This window comes from Oncorhynchus keta, unplaced genomic scaffold (genome assembly GCF_023373465.1).
Source record: "Oncorhynchus keta strain PuntledgeMale-10-30-2019 unplaced genomic scaffold, Oket_V2 Un_contig_17369_pilon_pilon, whole genome shotgun sequence".
Classification (NCBI taxonomy): Eukaryota; Metazoa; Chordata; class Actinopteri; order Salmoniformes; family Salmonidae; genus Oncorhynchus; species Oncorhynchus keta.
The window spans coordinates 1-20,507 of NW_026280408.1; the positions used below are offsets into that span (position 1 = coordinate 1).

General features: G+C 45.1%; 1 pseudogene; it reads right to left on the bottom strand.

Moving 5' to 3' along the window:
• Window positions 1–2,167: 2,167 nt before the first annotated feature.
• Window positions 2,168–20,507, bottom strand: part of LOC127919679 (leucine-rich repeat serine/threonine-protein kinase 1-like) — a 28,202-nt pseudogene continuing 9,862 nt past the window's right edge.

Here is a 20,507-nt window from a genome sequence, read left to right on the forward strand (position 1 = left end):
ACTCTTAGCATTCCTCTTAGGCTCAAAGGACGACACAGAGAGAACTCTTAGCATTACTCTTAGGCTCAAAGGACGACACAGAGAGAACTCTTAGCATTCCTCTTAGGCTCAAAGGACGACACAGAGAGAACTCTTAGCATTCCTCTTAGGCTCAAAGGACGACACAGAGAGAACTCTTAGCATTACTCTTAGGCTCAAAGGACGAGGACGACACAGAGAGAACTCTTAGCATTCCTCTTAGGCTCAAAGGACGACACAGAGAGAACTCTTAGCATTACTCTTAGGCTCAAAGGCCTAGGACGACAGAGAACTCTTAGCATTCCTCTTAGGCTCAAAGGACTAGGACAACACGAGAGAACTCTCAGCATTCCTCTTAGGCTCAAAGGACTAGGACAACACAGAGAACTCTTAGCATTCCTCTTAGGCTCAAAGGACTAGGACGACACAGAGAACTCTTAGCATTCCTCTTAGGCTCAAAGGACTAGGACGACAGAGAACTCTTAGCATTCCTCTTAGGCTCAAAGGACTAGGACAACACAGAGAACTCTTAGCATTCCTCTTAGGCTCAAAGGACTAGGACGACACAGAGAACTCTTAGCATTCCTCTTAGGCTCAAAGGACTAGGACGACACAGAGAACTCTCAGCATTCCTCTTAGGCTCAAAGGACTAGGACCACACAGAGAACTCTTAGCATTCCTCTTAGGCTCAAAGGACTAGGACGACACAGAGAACTCTTAGCATTCCTCTTAGGCTCAAAGGACGACACAGAGAGAACTCGTAGCATTACTCTTAGGCTCAAAGGACAAGGACGACACAGAGAGAACTCTTAGCATTACTCTTAGGCTCAAAGGACGAGGACGACACAGAAAGGAATCGTTTTAAGAATCGGTACAAGCCTGTGAGCACAACATACACAATTGTCTTGCATTGTGTCTTTTGCCTGCCCCTACCATAATGCTACAAAACCTATTGAATATAGTATAGGTTAGAAAAATGTTTTATTGAAGAGCATAAATACATATGCTATATACTCAGTCTTGTGAATATCCTCCATGTATTTCTACATAACTGGCATCACATAATGTAACATAAATATCAACTAGCATAATCCAGGTAGCACATGTGGATCTTTTTTCAAAAGTAATGGACTGTACGAGTTCTACACTCTTCTATACAGTCTTTTCAATGCCCTTGCAGGTGTCACCGGGAAAACCCTGTTAAACTGCCCATGCAGGAGTGGGTATGAAACCCTGTTACCTGGAGGTCCATCTCGTTGAGGCTGATGAGCATGCGGCGATGAAGCGTTCCCAGAATCCTCATCTGGCACGAAGCTCATCTTGAAGAGGCGCTGGATGGAGTTGGCCGTAACTTGACGGAAGCCGTGGATGTCCATAGCAGGTTTAGGAGGAAGGAGGTGGGGGGAGGAGGTAACTGTAGAGGAGGAGAAAAGGTAGAGTTAAATGTAGAGGAGGAATATAGGAAACCATGAATGTCCATAGCAGGTTTAGGAGGAGGAGGGGAGGAGGGTAGAGGGGGAGGAGGTAACTGTAGAGGAGGAGGAAAAGGGTCCATAGAGTTAGGTAATGTAGAGAGGAGGAATATAAGGAACCATGAATGTCCATAGCAGGGTTAGGAGGAAGGAGGTGGGGAGGAGGTAACTGTAGAGGAGGAGAAAAGGTAGAGTTAAATGTAGAGGAGGGAATATAAGGAAACCATGAATGTCCATAGCAGGTTTAGGAGGAAGGAGGTGGGGGAGCAGGTAATGGTGTAGGAGGAGCAGGACAGAGGTAGAGTTACAAGTTATGGATGTCCATAAGGGGAACGAGGTGGGGCAGATATAGGAGATATGTTATAGGGTCAGTTCTGTTTGCTTTCAGAGAGATAAGCCGTGCTACAAAAGTGCATTGTGAAAGAGTAGGAGTTTGAACAGTTCAGTTCGGGTCAGCACGATAGTGCACATCATATCTGAGAATCAGTCTCCATGTCGCTGGGCCCAAGTTCTGTAAAGCAAACATAGTGGAATGATGCAGATAGAAATGTCATGAATAGAGCTGACTTGATTCCCTTATTCTACAAATCAGAGGCAGGCTTGTTCTACATGACACAGTTCCATCTGAACGGTGCACGATGTTATGCTCTGCTGAACATGGCCCAGGGCCCAGCTCAGAGAACGGCCCGTCCCTACCTATCGCTGGCCACAGGCAGAGCAATCTCAAACTTGGCCAGAAACTGGAAGTACTGCTCCTCCGTCTGCTGGGTGAAGCCCGTTCCCACCAGGGTATGCGTAGATCCTCCGCTCGGATCACCCCATTCAGGCCACCCGATCGGGAGCTCTTCAGGTGGATGATCCGCTCCAGACAGTCCGACAGCCACACGGGACAGAGGAAGTAGAGGGTACACAGGCCGTGACTGGTGTCTGGGAAGTGGAGGATGGTGCCTGTCTCGATCAGGAAGCTGATGGCTGGAGAGAGGCACGAGGGAAGGAGAGAGGGAGAGAAGAGATCAAGTTTCAAGTTCTTATTGTCACTTGCACAAGTACAGTGAAATTGCTTTCTTTCTCTTTCCCAACAATGCAGCAATTCAGATCAGTAGCACTATAAAAATAACTAAAACAGTCAAGATGGAGGGAGGGAAAATGAAGAGGAATATATTCATCAGGAACATTTGATATAATAGTCTGGACAATGATATGATATACTATGGTTAGTTAAACCAGGAGGGTTAGTTGTACCTCTCCAAGGGGACCGAGGTTAGTGGCCCCTGGTCTACATAATATGTAAAAGGATGAGAAAGCCAACCTGAAGAGAATGTGCAACTGTGTATAAAACCATTCAAAAAAGTACCAATGCATCTGTTTATCTCGATATCAAATCATTTCAGGGTAACAATTAAAGGAACATTCCACACCAGAACTCATTTGGTGTTGCTTTCATTAGTCCATTGTTGAAATGTTTTGCATGACAGCAATCAAGTTTTCTAGATATATAACTTTCAAAATACACAAATACAGCAGGTATGCTACATTTAGCATCCTATGCTACATTTAGCATCCTATGCTACATTTAGCATCCTATGCTACATTTAGCATCCTATGATACATTTAGCATCCTATGATACATTTAGCATCCTATGATACATTTAGCATCCTATGATACATTTAGCATCCTGTTACAGACCTATATCCATTCTGCCCTGCCTATCTAAGGTCTTCGAAAGCCAAGTCAACAAACAGGTCACTGACCATCTCGAATCCCACCGTACCTTCTCCGCTATGCAATCTGGTTTCGAGCCGGTCACGGTGCACCTCAGCCACACTCAAGGTACTAAACGACATCATAACCGCCATCGATAAAAGACAGTACTGTGCAGCCGTCTTCATCGACCTTGCCAAAGGCTTTTCGACTCTGTCAATCACCATATTCTTATCGGCAGACTCAGTAGCCTCGGTTTTCGGATGACTGCCTTGCCTGGTTCACCAATTACTTTGCAGACAGAGTTCAGTGTGTCAAATCGGAGGGCATGCTGTCCGATCCTCTGGCAGTCTCTATGGGGGTGCCACAGGGTTCAATTCTTGGGCCGACTCTTTTCTCTGTATATATCAATGATGTTGCTGCTCTTGCTGCGGGCGATTCCTGATCCACCTCTGCGCAGACGACACCATTCTATATACTTTCGGCCCGTCATTGGACACTGTGCTATCTAACTCAAACAAGCTTCAATGCCATACAACACTCCTTCCGTGGCCTCCAACTGCTCTTAAACGCTAGTAAAACCAAATGCATGCTTTTCAACCGATCGCTGCCTGCCCGCATGCCCGACTAGCATCACCACACTGGATGGTTCCGACCTTGAATATGTGGACACCTATAAGTACCTAGGTGTCTGGCTAGACTGCAAGTCTCCTTCCAGACCCATATCAAACATCTCCAATCGAAAATCAAATCAAGAGTCGGCTTTCTATTCCGCAACAAAGCCTCCCCTTCACTCACGCTGCCAAGCTTACCCTAGTAAAACTGACTATCCTACCGATCCTCGACTCTCGGGCGATGTCATCTCCAAAATTGCTTCCAACACTCTACTCAGCAAACTGGATGCAATTTATCACAGTGCCATCCGTTTTGTCACTAAAGCACCTTATACTACCCACCACTGCGACTTGTATGCTCTGGTCGGCTGGCCCTCGCTACATATTCGTCGCCAGACCCACTGGCTCCAGGTCATCTACAAGTCCATGCTAGGTAAAGCTCCGCCTTATCTCAGTTCACTGGTCACGATGGCAACACCCATCCGTAGCACGCGCTCCAGCAGGTGTATCTCTCTGATCATCCCTAAAGCAAACACCTCATTCGGCCGCCTTTCGTTCCAGTACTCTGCTGCCTGTGACTGGAACGAATTGCAAAAATCGCTGAAGTTGGAGACTTTTATCTCCCTCACCAACTTCAAACATCAGCTATCTGAGCAGCTAACCGATCGCTGCAGCTGTACATAATCTATTGGTAAATAGCCCACCCATTTTCACCTACCTCATCCCCACAGTTTTTATTTATTTACTTTTCTGCTCTTTTGCACACCAATATCTCTCTACCTGTACATGATCATCTGATCATTTATCACTCCAGTGTTAATCTGCAATATTGTAATTATTCGCCTACCTCCTCATGCCTTTTGCACACATTGTATATAGACTCCCCTTTTTTCTACTGTGTTATTGACTTGTTAATTGTTTACTCCATGTGTAACTCTGTGTTGTTTGTTCACACTGCTATGCTTTATCTTGGCCAGGTCGCAGTTGCAAATGAGAACTTGTTCTCAACTAGCCTACCTGGTTAAATAAAGGTGAAATATATATATTTTTTTTTAAATACGTTTAGCACCCTATGATACATTTAGCATCCTATGCTGCGTTTAGCATCCTATGCTGCATTTAGCATCCTATGCTGCGTTTAGCACCCTATGATACATTTAGCATCCTATGCTGCGTTTAGCATCCTATGCTGCGTTTAGCATCCTATGCTGCGTTTAGCACCCTATGATACATTTAGCACCCTATGATACATTTAGCATCCTATGCTGCGTTTAGCATCCTATGCTGCGTTTAGCATCCTATGCTGCGTTTAGCATCCTATGCTGCGTTTAGCATCATACCTGCTGTATTTCTTTATTTTGAAAGTTATACATCTTGAAAACTTGATAGCTGACATGCAAAACATTTTGGGACTATGTCAACAATGGACGAATGAAATGTTCCTACCTCACAGCGATTGTTTCAATTATAATGGTCAAAAAGAAAGAGAAACAGCTTCTTAGCAAAGGGCAATTTCTCCTGCAAGAATTTAGTTAGGAATGTCTGGAAGTGGTCTGACTGGGGAGGGGCGAACTGACATTTGCTGTTATTGGGAGAGAGGATTGGAAATCTCTTTCTTATTGGTCTATTAACTAATTTACTGCGTGGTGATGTCACCATGGAAGGCCAAACTCCATCCCACCAAAACTGTCAGAAATTTCAGCTCTTATACTAATAGAGCATTATCATCTTTTCACAATTTCACAGTATTATTCCAACCTCATAGCGTGGAAAATATATATAAAACACTGGAAAATCACGTTTTGACTGAACTGGGCCTTTAATGAAATGTAGAAAATTAAATAATGTTGAAAAAGGAGGGGTTTGGCACCGGTCTGCAGGTCCTCGTAGTCTTTGATGTCACTTCCTGGGTTCTGCTCTATGACGAGGTCCAGCTGTGCGTCTGTCAGGTACTGGACCTCGTCTTCTGTGTCCCGCCGACCCCTCTCATCTAGCACCGCTTGCTGCAGTGTAAGGTAGCTCTTTGGGATCTATGAAGGGTTATAGAGTGTTTATTGAGAGGTTATAACAATTTTTTTTGCGTATGGGGTTACCCACAGAAGAGCTTTATACATAAGCATGCATGCACACACGTGCACAAACAAACACACACACACACACACACACTTACCAGTCTGCCCAGTAGCTTGTGTCCGCTAGCTGAACTGCTGCTGTTGTCCTTCATGTAGCAGGCCACCTGGAAGATCAACCTCTTCAGACCATCCAGACCCTCCTGGGTCTTACATGATACCTCACTGAATACACACACACAGAGTCAGATATACACACACACAGAGTTAGATATACACACGAAGACACACACACAGAGTCAGATATATACACACACACACACAGAGTCAGATATATACACACACACAGAGTTAGATATACACATGAAGACACACACACAGAGTCAGATATATACACACACAGAGTTAGATATACACACGAAGACACACACACACAGAGTCAGATATATACACACACAGAGTTAGATATACACACGAAGACACACACACAGAGTCAGATATACACACACACAGAGTTAGATATACACACGAAGACACACACACAGAGTCAGATATATACACACACAGAGTTAGATATACACACGAAGACACACACACAGAGTTAGATATACACACACAGAGTTAGATATACACACGAAGACACACACACAGAGTCAGATATATATACACACACAGAGTTAGATATACACACGAAGACACACACACAGAGTCAGATATATACACACACAGAGTTAGATATACACACGAAGACACACACACAGAGTCAGATATACACACACAGAGTTAGATATACACACGAAGACACACACACAGAGTCAGATATATACACACACAGAGTTAGATATACACACGAAGACACACACACAGAGTCAGATATACACACACAGAGTTAGATATACACACGAAGACACACACACAGAGTCAGATATACACACACAGAGTTAGATATACACACGAAGACACACACACAGAGTCAGATGTACACACACAGAGTTAGATATACACACGAAGACACACACACAGAGTCAGATATACACACACACACACACACACACACACACACACACACACACACACACACACACACACACACACACACACACACACACACACACACACACAGTCAGATATACACACACAGTCAGATATACACACACAGTCAGACACACACACACACAGTCAGACACACACACACACACACACTTTCATGCCAATCGAAACTATGTGTGCGGTAACCTGACTCTGTGTGGGGTGACTATGTGTGTGTGTGTTTGTGTGTGAGACTGTGTGTGTGAGACTGTGTGTGTGTGTGTGTGTGTGTGTGTGTGTGTGTGTGTGTGTGTGTGTGTGTGTGTGTGTGTGTGTGTGTGTGTGTGTGTGTGTGTGAGACTGTGTGTGTGTGTGTGTGTGCTGTGTGTGTGTGTGAGACTGTGTGTGTGTGTGTGTGTGTGTGTGTGTGTGTGTGTGTGTGTGTGTGTGTGTGTGTGTGTGTGTGTGTGTGTGTGAGACTATGTGTGTGAGGGACTGTGTGTGTGTGTGTGTGAGACTGTGTGTGTGTGTGTGTGTGTGTGTGTGTGTGTGTGTGTGTGTGTGTGTGTGTGTGTGTGTGTGTGTGTGTGTGTGTGTGTGTGAGACTATGTGTGTGAGACTGTGTGTGTGTGTGTGTGTGTGTGAGACTGTGTGTGTGTGTGTGTGTGTGTGTGAGACTGTGTGTGTGTCCTACGGTCTCTGTGTATGACTCACTGCAGGTGTTTCCAGGTGATGTCTGGGTAGCCACTGGCCCTGGCGCCTGATGGAGACCTGCATAGTGCCAGGATGTAGGCCCTCAGAGTGGCCACCCGCTCTGTACGGAACTTGGTGTCGATCAGGTCCAGGTGGGTGCCCACCACCACCACTGCAGAGTTAGGGGCACGCGCCTACAGGTCAAAAGTTCAACTTCAGAGGTCATATACAATGCTTTTCAAAAAGTATTCACACAGACTTATTCCACATTTTGTTGTGTTAGACTGAATCTAATCAAGTTGTAGTGACATTCTAAGGATGATCAAGGGAAATTGGATGCAATTTGGAGGGGTGTGAATACTTATGTAGATTAAATATTTCTCAATTTCAATACATTTGCACAAAAAATTTAGAAAACCATGTTTCCACTTTGTCATTATGGGGTATGGTCTATAGATGGGTGAGAAACAAATCTATTGAATCCTTTTTTGAATTCAGGCTGTAACACAATAAAATGTGGAATAAGTCAAGGAGTATGAATTCTTTGTGAAGGCCCTGTAGGGTATGACCCCAAATAACTGCTCTGACCCTGTGGCCCAGTACTTCACCCTGATCTCCCTCTCAGCCAGTAGCTGGTGGGATATTCATCTAAATAAATACAACACACTGACTTGGACAATACATTTTTTGGGGACAGTAATAAAGTATTATAACGTGATTGTTTATCTAAATCAATTCTTCTGTGGATTCCTTGGATTGTGTAAGTGAGTTTCCACTATATTTCCTACAACAGTGTGTGTGTCATTGTTCTTTTATTGTTGCTCTTTTATTTTTTATTTTATTTTATTTAGTAAAACTGCATTGTTTGTTAAGGCTTGTAAGTAAGCATTTCACAGAATACCTGTTGTATTCGGAGCATTTGACAAATACAATTTGATTTGATCAGTCCATTTTAAATTGATGAAGGGAAGTGAACAAGTGCACACTTGGATCAGAAAGGTGGAGAATGAGGACACAGTCATTTCCAGGCTATGAAGGTGTTATGGTCACTTTTCTTGATGTTTTACTTCAACAGATTTGACATTTACAATCCAAAAGGTCATTGTGGCCAGACTGGACGACTCATCCACGTCCTATGACCTGACCGTTCCTTCCCACAGTGGAAATAGACATGACCTTTGTAGTTAAAACCCTGACACCTGTCAGAGTCATTTGAAAAAATATGATTGAGGCTCTTTTATTCTCTCAAATACTTTTTACCATTGTTGTATAACACCTATAGAATAAAATGAATTATTTGTATAGAATATTGACAGACAGATGTCGTAGCCATGAAAAGATAGTGGAGTCAATTCAGATCAAATCATTTAAGGAATTGAAAAAATGTATAATTGAAAATATAATAATGAAGAGGCTTTGGGTGAGCAGTTCTGTTCCCATTCAGTAGAATATACTTCTCCCCACCAGACCAGAGTTCAATCCTACTGTTCTCCCACTAGCCTGCCTCTCCCTCTATTTCCAACTGTTTAATTAAAGTCAACATGTTTTGAATGTCTTTCTTTAATAAAAAGAAGAAACTAAATGGCACTGAAGTGTGACTAACATGTTTTCTGCCTCACCTCAATGTTAAGCAGCCAGGACTGTAGACTGGCTACAGCCTCCTCTCCCAGAGCTAGGTTCCATATGACTACGTACAGGGCCTTGTCCGTGAAGAAACACTGGTTGACCGTGGACATGTTGGCCGGACCGCCGATGTCCCACACGTTGAACGCCACGGAGTCCGCCTGTTACGGTGGTGGAGTTAAAACAAGAAACATTACATGTATAACACTCTAAAACAAATTACTACAAAATGATACCACAGTCAAAACCTACCTTAGTTGAATGACTGACTGAAAAAAAAAGAATATTTTGGAAATGCAATTCCTACTCCTTCTGCCTCAGTTCCACCCCTACGTCTATACAGGAGGAGATGTGATTCCTACTCCTTCTGCCTCAGTTCCACCCCTACGTCTATACAGGAGGAGATGTGATTCCTACTCCTTCTGCCCCAGTTCCACCCCTACGTCTATACAGGAGGAGATGTGATTCCTACTCCTTCTGCCCCAGTTCCACCCCCTACGTCTATACAGGAGGAGATGTGATTCCTACTCCTTCTGCCTCAGTTCCACCCCCTACGTCTATACAGGAGGAGATGTGATTCCTACTCCTTCTGCCCCAGTTCCACCCCCTACGTCTATACAGGAGGAGATGTGATTCCTACTCCTTCTGCCCCAGTTCCACCCCTACGTCTATACAGGAGGAGATGTGATTCCTACTCCTTCTGCCTCAGTTCCACCCCTACGTCTATACAGGAGGAGATGTGATTCCTACTCCTTCTGCCCCAGTTCCACCCCTACGTCTATACAGGAGGAGATGTGATTCCTACTCCTTCTGCCCCAGTTCCACCCCTACGTCTATACAGGAGGAGATGTGATTCCTACTCCTTCTGCCTCAGTTCCACCCCTACGTCTATACAGGAGGAGATGTGATTCCTACTCCTTCTGCCTCAGTTCCACCCCTACGTCTATACAGGAGGAGATGTGATTCCTACTCCTTCTGCCCCAGTTCCACCCCCTACGTCTATACAGGAGGAGATGTGTTGTATTATTGTGTCAAGATGAGGGTTCATCTCTCTTGGACCGACGACGTAAAATAAATGGTATCCTAATCGAGCAGCTGACGTAATTACACCAGATTTTATTTCTGGGTTTCCAAGATTAGGAATGGGTCAACATGACGCCTTTGTGTTACTATGTAACATGACATAATCGTAGTAGCCATCCCAGGCTAAAAACAGACTGGCAGCCACACACACACGCCAGGCTCAAAACAAACTGGCAGCCACACACACACGCCAGGCTCAAAACAGACTGGCAGCCACACACACACGCCAGGCTCAAAACAGACTGGCAGCCAGACACACACGCCAGGCTCAAAACAAACTGGCAGCCACACACACACGCCAGGCTCAAAACAGACTGGCAGCCACACACGCCAACAGACTGGCAGCCAGCCAGGCTCAAAACAAACTGGCAGCCACACACACACGCCAGGCTCAAAACAGACTGGCAGCCACACACACACGCCAGGCTCAAAACAACTGGCAGCCCACACACACGCCAGGCTCAAAACAAACTGGCAGCCACACACACACGCCAGGCTCAAAACAAACTGGCAGCCACACACACACGCCAGGCTCAAAACAGACTGGCAGCCACACACACACGCCAGGCTCAAAACAGACTGGCAGCCAGACACACACGCCAGGCTCAAAACAAACTGGCAGCCACACACACACGCCAGGCTCAAAACAGACTGGCAGCCACACACACACGCCAGGCTCAAAACAGGCTGGACTGGCAGCCACACACACACGCCAGGACTGGCAGCCAGACACACACGCCAGGCTCAAAACAAACTGGCAGCCACACACACACGCCAGGCTCAAAACAGACTGGCAAAACAACGCCAGGCTCAAAACAGACTGACAGCACACACACACGCCAGGCTCAAAACAAACTGGCAGTCACACACACACGCCAGGCTCAAAACAAACTGGCAGCCACACACACACGCCAGGCTCAAAACAAACTGGCAGTCACACACACACGCCAGGCTCAAAAACAAACTGGCAGTCACACACACGCCAGGCTCAAAACAAACTGGCAGTCACACACACACGCCAGGCTCAAACAAACTGGCAGTCACACACACACGCCAGGCTCAAAACAAACTGGCAGTCACACACACACGCCAGGCTCAAAACAAACTGGCAGTCACACACACACGCCAGGCTCAAAACAAACTGGCAGCAAAACAAACACACACACGCCAGGCTCAAAACAAACTGGCAGCCACACACACACGCCAGGCTCAAAACAAACTGGCAGCCACACACACACGCCAGGCTCAAAACAAACTGGCAGCCAGGCTCAAAACAAACTGGCAGCCACACACACACGCCAGGCTCAAAACAAACTGGCAGCCAGGCTCAAAACAAACTGGCAGCCACACACACACTCCAGGCTCAAAACAAACTGGCAGCCAGGCTCAAAACAAACTGGCAGCCAGGCTCAAAACAAACTGGCAGCCAGGCTCAAAACAAACTGGCAGCCAGGCTCAAAAACAAACTGGCAGCCAGGCTCAAAACACACTGGTAGCCAGGCTCAAAACACACTGGTAGCCAGGCTCAGCTTCACATTTGATTTTGTTGCCTTAAAATGTTATCTTATAAATGGACTCAAATGGATTTTGTCCTACCGGTCTACACAACTTACTCTACAAAGTGAAAGAAAAATTAAAGAAAATGTTTCTAATTAATTTAAAATATGTATTGATTGAGTATGTCTTCCCAACCCAGAGCAAATAGTTGATGGAAGTACCTTGGGCGTGTGCGTGTATTCTGTATGCATGTGTGTGTTCTCTTACGCTAGCTTTAACCCCATTGGGTCTTTCTAGTTCCCAAGTAGCTGTGCTGATGTTTCGTTCAGCAGGGGAGAAAGGGGAGGTCCTGCCCGTCTGCAATGCCTCCAGGAGGGCTGTCTTTCCCTGCCGAGGAGGACCAATCACAAGAAGCTTCAGCAGCTTACAGGGCTCCGCCTTCCGTAGGTGGGCTCGGAGGAAGGACAGCACTGATGCTGGACCTGAGAAAGGGAAAGGGGGAGACCTAGTCAGTTGTACAAATTAATGCATTCAACTGAAATGTGTCTCCCACATTTAACCCAACCCCTCTGAATCAGAGAGGTGCTGACGGCTGCCTTAATCCACATCCCCGTCATCTGACCCGGGGAGCAGTGAGACACGATTAAAAAACAAACACCCCAAAAAACACCACCCACCCACACACCCACACACCCACACACAGTGTGGTGGTACTTTACCTTCTTTCCTGATGTCCTGGGGAACATTAGTGATGTTGAGGTCCTCAATGTCCAACTGCCACAGGTTAGAGAGCTGCCCCAACTCAGCTGGAAGCTCCCGAATACCTGGATTACTGTTCTCAGATCAGGGGAGAGAGAGATGGAGTTAGGTACTATACATACAAGGATACCTGTGTTACTGTTCTCAGATCAGGGGAGCCAGAGGACCAGTTTGATGGGTGAATGTTAATGCGTTTACATCATATGTTCTCTGAAAACATAGAGGAATGCTAATGGGACAAGGTGTTTCTCATCCTCAACATGTCCTGTTGCTTTGTGAATAAGTGAACATAGAGAAACATTGGGAGAAACTAAATAATGGAATAATGGGCCAGTTTCCTGGACACAGATTAAACCTAGTCTTGGGCTAAGAACCACTTTCAATGGGTATTATTCCATGGAGGACTGACTAGTCATCATGTTGGGCTAAGAACCACTTTCAATGGGTATTATTCCATGGAGGACTGACTAGTCATCATGTTGGGCTAAGAACCACTTTCAATGGGTATTATTCCATGGAGGACTGACTAGTCATCATGTTGGGCTAAGAACCACTTTCAATGGGTATTATTCCATGGAGGACTGACTGGTCATCTTGTTGGGCTAAGAACAACTTTCAATGGGTATTATTCCATGGAGGACTGACTGGTCATCATGTTGGGCTAAGAACCACTTTCAATGGGTATTATTCCATGGAGGACTGACTGGTCATCATGTTGGGCTAAGAACCACTTTCAATGGAGGGACTGGTTCATTCCAATGGGAGGACTGACTAGTCATCATGTTGGGCTAAGAACCACTTTCAATGGGTATTATTCCATGGAGGACTGACTAGTCATCATGTTGGGCTAAGAACCACTTTCAATGGGTATTATTCCATGGAGGACTGACTGGTCATCATGTTGGGCTAAGAACCACTTTCAATGGGTATTATTCCATGGAGGACTGACTAGTCATCATGTTGGGCTAAGAACCACTTTCAATGGGTATTATTCCATGGAGGACTTAGTCATCATGTTGGGCTAAGAACCACTTTCAATGGGTATTATTCCATGGAGGACTGACTAGTCATCATGTTGGGCTAAGAACCACTTTCAATGGGTATTATTCCATGGAGGACTGACTAGTCATCATGTTGGGCTAAGAACCACTTTCAATGGGTATTATTCCATGGAGGACTGACTGGTCATCATGTTGGGCTAAGAACCACTTTCAATGGGTATTATTCCATGGAGGACTGACTAGTCATCATGTTGGGCTAAGAACCACTTTCAATGGGTATTATTCCATGGAGGACTGACTAGTCATCATGTTGGGCTAAGAACCACTTTCAATGGGTATTATTCCATGGAGGACTGACTGGTCATCATGTTGGGCTAAGAACCACTTTCAATGGGTATTATTCCATGGAGGACTGACTGGTCATCATGTTGGGCTAAGAACCACTTTCAATGGGTATTATTCCATGGAGGACTGACTAGTCATCATGTTGGGCTAAGAACCACTTTCAATGGGTATTATTCCATGGAGGACTGACTAGTCATCATGTTGGGCTAAGAACCACTTTCAATGGGTATTATTCCATGGAGGACTGACTGGTCATCATGTTGGGCTAAGAACCACTTTCAATGGGTATTATTCCATGGAGGACTGACTGGTCATCATGTTGGGCTAAGAACCACTTTCAATGGGTATTATTCCATGGAGGACTGACTGGTCATCATGTTGGGCTAAGAACCACTTTCAATGGGTATTATTCCATGGAGGACTGACTGGTCATCATGTTGGGCTAAGAACCACTTTCAATGGGTATTATTCCATGGAAGACTGACTGGTCAACATGTTGGGCTAAGAACCACTTTCAATGGGTATTATTCCATGGAGGACTGACTAGTCATCATGTTGGGCTAAGAACCACTTTCAATGGGTATTATTCCATGGAGGACTGACTGGTCATCTTGTTGGGCTAAGAACAACTTTCAATGGGTATTATTCCATGGAGGACTGACTGGTCATCATGTTGGGCTAAGAACCACTTTCAATGGGTATTATTCCATGAAGGACTGACTAGTCATCATGTTGGGCTAAGAACCACTTTCAATGGGTATTATTCCATGGAGGACTGACTGGTCAACATGTTGGGCTAAGAACCACTTTCAATGGGTATTATTCCATGGAGGACTGACTGGTCATCATGTTGGGCTAAGAACCACTTTCAATGGGTATTATTCCATGGAGGACTGACTGGTCATCATGTTGGGCTAAGAACCACTTTCAATGGGTATTATTCCATGGAGGACTGACTGGTCATCATGTTGGGCTAAGAACCACTTTCAATGGGTATTATTCCATGGAAGACTGACTGGTCATCATGTGTCTGGGAAAACAAGCATATGGCAGAAGGCTAAAGGTGAGACCATCGCCTTATTGTTCTGGATGAGAACTAACTCTATTCACTAGTCTAGCCTGGACTACCATCACCGATATTACACAGGACTGGATGACAACAAAACAACGCCTGAGTGGGAAAGAGGATCTCCAGCTAAACCTCCACATCACACTCTGGGCCACAACCAGACTCTACATAGTGCACTACTTTGGACCAGGGCCCATTGGGACGCCCATAGGTCTCTGGTCAAAGGTAGTGCACTATGTAGGGAATAGGATGCCGTTTTGGACATAGCTTGTGTATTCCTGTTGGAGCCTCCAGTCTGGAAGACTGTGAGAAGTGGACAGAGAACAGTGACCCTGGTGACCCACAGAAAACAGCTGGCAACAGCTGCCTCCAAACCAGTTCACAACAGGAAGGACTGGACAGGACAACCAGAGAGTGGGGCTGTGTATGAATACTCTAAAATGCTTCCTTTTCTTGTCTCCTTTGCTTTTTTATTAGCAGTGTGTGATGACAGGAATGGACAGATGTCTACGATACAGGTGTTCAGCTAGGTTGGTGACCACAGGATTTACCAGACGGCACAAACACATCTGAGACCCCCATGTTAGTTTTCAGCTGTTGTGTCCCACCTCAGTAAGAGGAAGTTATGGAGGAAGAGGACCAGGAAATATGGGGAGTTAAGGAGATTGGGACTAAGCCTAGGGCACTTAAATTGGGATGAGAGCTTGGTGAGGACAGCAGATGAGGAGACAAGAAAAGTATAGTCAGTCTAGGGACGTAACTAGAGAAATGATGTGGTGAAAGAGCTGGGTGAGATTGATAGGAGAAAGGGAAAAGAGACAAGGAAAGGAGGCTAGTGTGATGAGGCTTGGGGCACTTACTTGGAGAGGTAGAGCTCCATGAGGTTTCTCAGGCCACACACAGACTGGGGCACACACTCCAGCTGGTTGTCGTTCAAGGAAAGCACTTCCAAAGCATCCCGCAAAATTACTGGAAACTCGATTGGGCATACTGTCAAGCAGGGCACACACACACACACACACACACACACACACACACACACACACACACACACACACACACACACACACACACACACACACACACACACACACACACACACACACACACACACAGTCTCAGACAGTCACACACACACACAGTCACACACACACACACACACACACACACACACACACACACACACACACACACACACACACACACACACACACACACACACACACACACACACACACACACACACACACACACACACACACACACACACACACACACACACACACTCTCACGGTCAATGACCATCAGCAGTCACTGCAGGATCAGGATGTACAGTATGGGGTTACTAATTGCTGGAGCGGTCAGAGAAGGGGGAGAGAAAGAGAGATATGAGAGAGAGAGAGAAAGAGAGATATTGAGAGAGAGAAAGAAAAGAGATATGGAGAGAGAGAGAGAAAGAGAGATATGGAGAGAGAGAAAAAAGAGAGATATGGAGAGAGAGAGAGAAAAAAGAGATATGGAGAGAGAGAGAAAAGAGAGATATGGAGAGAGAGAGAGAGAAAGAGAGATATGGAGAGAGAGAGAGAAAAGAGAGATATGGAGAGAGAGAGAGAAAAGAGAGATGGAGAGAGAGAGAGAGGAAAGAGAGATATGGAGAGAGAGAGAGAAAAGAGATAGATATTGAGAGAGAGAAAAAAGAGAGATATGAGAGAGAGAGGAAAGAGAGATGGAGAGAGAGAAAAGAGAGATATGGAGAGAGAGAGAGAAAAGAGAGATATGGAGAGAGAGAGAGAGAGATGGAGAGAGAGAGAGAGAGAGAGAGAGAGAGAGAGAAAAGAGAGATATGGAGAGAGAGAGAAAAGAGAGATATGGAGAGAGAGAGAGAAAGAGAGATATGGAGAGAGAGAGAGAAAGAGAGATATGGAGGAGAGAGAGAGAGAGAGAGAGAGAGATATGGAGAGAGAAAAGAGAGATATGGAGAGAGAGAGAAGAGAGAGATATGGAGAGAGAGAGAGAAGAGAGAGATATGGAGAGAGAGAGAGAAAAGAGAGATATGGAGAGAGAGAGAAAAAAAAGAGAGATATGGAGAAAGAGAGATATGGAGAGAGAGAGAAGAGAGATATGGAGAGAGAGAGAGAGAGAGAGAGAGAAAAGAGAGATATGGAGGGAGAGAGAGAAAAGAGAGATATGGAGGGAGAGAGTGAGAGAGAAAAGAGAGATATGGAGGGAGAGAGTGAGAGAAAAGAGAAAGATATGAGGGAGAGAAAGAGAGAAAAGAGAGATATGGAGGGAGAGAAAGAGAGAAAAGAGAGATGGAGGGAGAGAGAGAAGAGAGCGATATGGAGGGAGAGAGAGAAAAGAGAGATATGGAGGGAGAGAGTGAGAGAGAAAAGAGAGATATGGAGGGAGAGAGTGAGAGAAAAGAGAAAGATATGAGGGAGAGAGAAAATATATATGGAGAGAGAGAGAGAAGAGAGAGATATGGAGAGAGAGAGAGAAGAGAGAGATATGGAGAGAGAAAGAAGAGAGAGATATGGAGAGAGAAAGAAGAGAGAGATATGGAGAGAGAGAGAAAAGAGAGATATGGAGAGAGAGAGAAAAGAGAGATATGGAGAGAGAGAGAAAATAGAGATATGGAGAGAGAGAGAAGAGAGATAAGAGAGAGATATGGAGAGAGAGAAAAGAGAGATGGGAGAGAGAGAGAAAAGAGAGATATGGAGAGAGAGAGAGAAGAGAGAGATATGGAGAGAGAGAGAGAGAGAGATATGGAGAGAGAGAGAGAGAGAAGGAGAGATATGAGAGAGAGAGAGAGAGAAGAGAGAGATGGAGAGAGAGAGAGAGAGAGAGAGAAAGAGAGATGGAGAGAGAGAGAGAGAGAGAGATAGAGAGAGAGAGAGAGAAAAGAGAGATATGGAGAGAGAGAGAGAAGAGAGATATGGAGAGAGAGAGAGAAGAGAGAGATGGAGAGAGAGAGAGAAGAGAGAGATATGAGGGAGAGAGAGAATGGAGAGATGGAGGAGAGAGAGAAGAGAAGAGATATGGAGAGAGAGAGAGATATGGAGAGAGAGAGAAAGAGAGATTATGGAGGGAGAGAGAGAAAGAGATATGGGAGAGAGAGAGAAAAGAGAGAGATATGAGGGAAAGAAAGAGAGAAAAGAGAGATATGGAGGGAGAGAGAAGAGAGAGATATGGAGGGAGAGAGTGAGAGAGAAAAGACAGATATGGAGGGAGAGAGAAAATATATATGAGGGAGAGAGAGAAGAGAGAGATAGAGGGAGAGAGTGAGAGAGAAAAGAGAAAGATATGGAGGGAGAGAGAAAATATATATGGAGGGAGAGAGAGAAGAGAGATATGGAGAGAGAGAGAGAAAAGAGAGATATGGAGGGAGAGAGAGAAGAGAGCTATGGAGGGAGAGAGAGAGAGAAAGAGAGATATGGAGGGAGAGAGAGAAAAGAGAGCTATGGAGGGGGAGAGAGAGAGAGAGAGATATGGAGGGAGAGAGAGAAAAGAGAGAGAGCACGACTGGGTTAAGACTGTGTGGTCCAGATGACCGCAATGAGAGGCAATAGAGGGGTTTCCAAACCACATGAGCAAGGGCTTTGGACCCAAATGTGACCAGCATCACTGCTCATATAGGCTGTTTATTAAACTCTGTCCATGCCACAACAGGCAGACTGAGAATCTGACCAGACAACCAACAAAGTAATTATTCTACCACAGTCCCAGTACAGACTGCCACAGTCCCAGTACAGACTGCCACAGTCCCAGTACAGACTGCCACAGACCCAGTACAGACTTCCACAGTCCCAGTACAGACTGCCACAGTCCCAGTACAGACTGCCACATGGAGTACAGACTGCCACAGTCCCAGTACAGACTGCCACAGACCCAGTACAGACTGCCACAGTCCCAGTACAGACTGCCACTGTCCCAGTACAGACTGCCACAGACCCAGTACAGACTGCCACAGTCCCAGTACAGACTGCCACAGTCCCAGTACAGACTGCCACAGTCCCAGTACAGACTGCCACAGTCCCAGTACAGACTGCCACAGTCCCAGTACAGACTGCCACAGTCCCAGTACAGACTGCCACAGACCCAGTAGACTGCCACAGATCCAGTTACACTCCAGTCCTGTTACAGACCACGACAGATCGGTTCAGTCCAGTTCACTACAGTTCATTACAAACCATGACAGATTGGTCTAGTCCTGTTTAAGTCCAGTTCATTACAAATCACGACAGATTGGTCTAGTCCAGTTTAAGTCCAGTTCATTACAAATCACGACAGATTGGTCTAGTCCAGTTTAAGTCCAGTTCATTACAAACCACGACAGATTGGTCTAGTCCTGTTTAAGTCCAGTTCATTACAAATCACGACAGATTGGTCTAGTCCTGTTTAAGTCCAGTTCATTACAAACCACGACAGATTGGTCTAGTCCTGTTTAAGTCCAGTTCACTACAGTTCATTACAAACCACGACAGATTGGTCTAGTCCAGTTTAAGTCCAGTTCACTACAGTTCATTACAAACCAGTCCCAGACAGATTGGTCTAGTCCAGTTTAAGTCCAGTTCATTACAAATCACGACAGATTGGTCTAGTCCTGTTTAAGTGCCCAGTTCACTACAGTTCATTACAAACCCAGAAACAGATTGGTCTAGTCCAGTTTAAGTCCAGTTCATTACAAATCACGACAGATTGGTCTAGTCCTGTTTAAGTCCAGTTCACTACAGTTCATTACAAACCAGACAGATTGGTCTAGTCCCCAGTTTAAGTCCAGTTCATTACAAATCACGACAGATTGGTCTAGTCCTGTTTAAGTCCAGTTCACTACAGTTCATTACAAACCACGACAGATTGGTCTAGTCCAGTTTAAGTCCAGTTCATTACAAATCACGACAGATTGGTCTAGTCCTGTTTAAGTCCAGTTCACTACAGTTCATTACAAACCCGACAGATTGGTCTAGTCCAGTTTAAGTCCAGTTCATTACAAATCACGACAGATTGGTCTAGTCCTGTTTAAGTCCAGTTCACTACAGTTCATTACAAATCACGACAGATTGGTCTAGTCCAGTTTAAGTACAGTTCATTACAAACCACGACAGATTGGTCTAGTCCAGTTTAAGTCCAGTTCACTACAGTTCATTACAAACCACGACAGATTGGTCTAGTCCAGTTTAAGTCCAGTTCATTACAAATCACGACAGATTGGTCTAGTCCTGTTTAAGTCCAGTTCACTACAGTTCATTACAAACCACAACAGATTGGTCTAGTCCAGTTTAAGTCCAGTTCATTACAAATCACGACAGATTGGTCTAGTCCAGTTTAAGTCCAGTTCACTACAGTTCATTACAAACCACGACAGATTGGTCTAGTCCTGTTTAAGTCCAGTTCATTACAAATCACGACAGATTGGTCTAGTCCTGTTTAAGTCCAGTTTAAGTCCAGTTCATTACAAATCACGACAGATTGGTCTAGTCCTGTTTAAGTCCAGTTCATTACAAATCACGACAGATTGGTCTAGTCCTGTTTA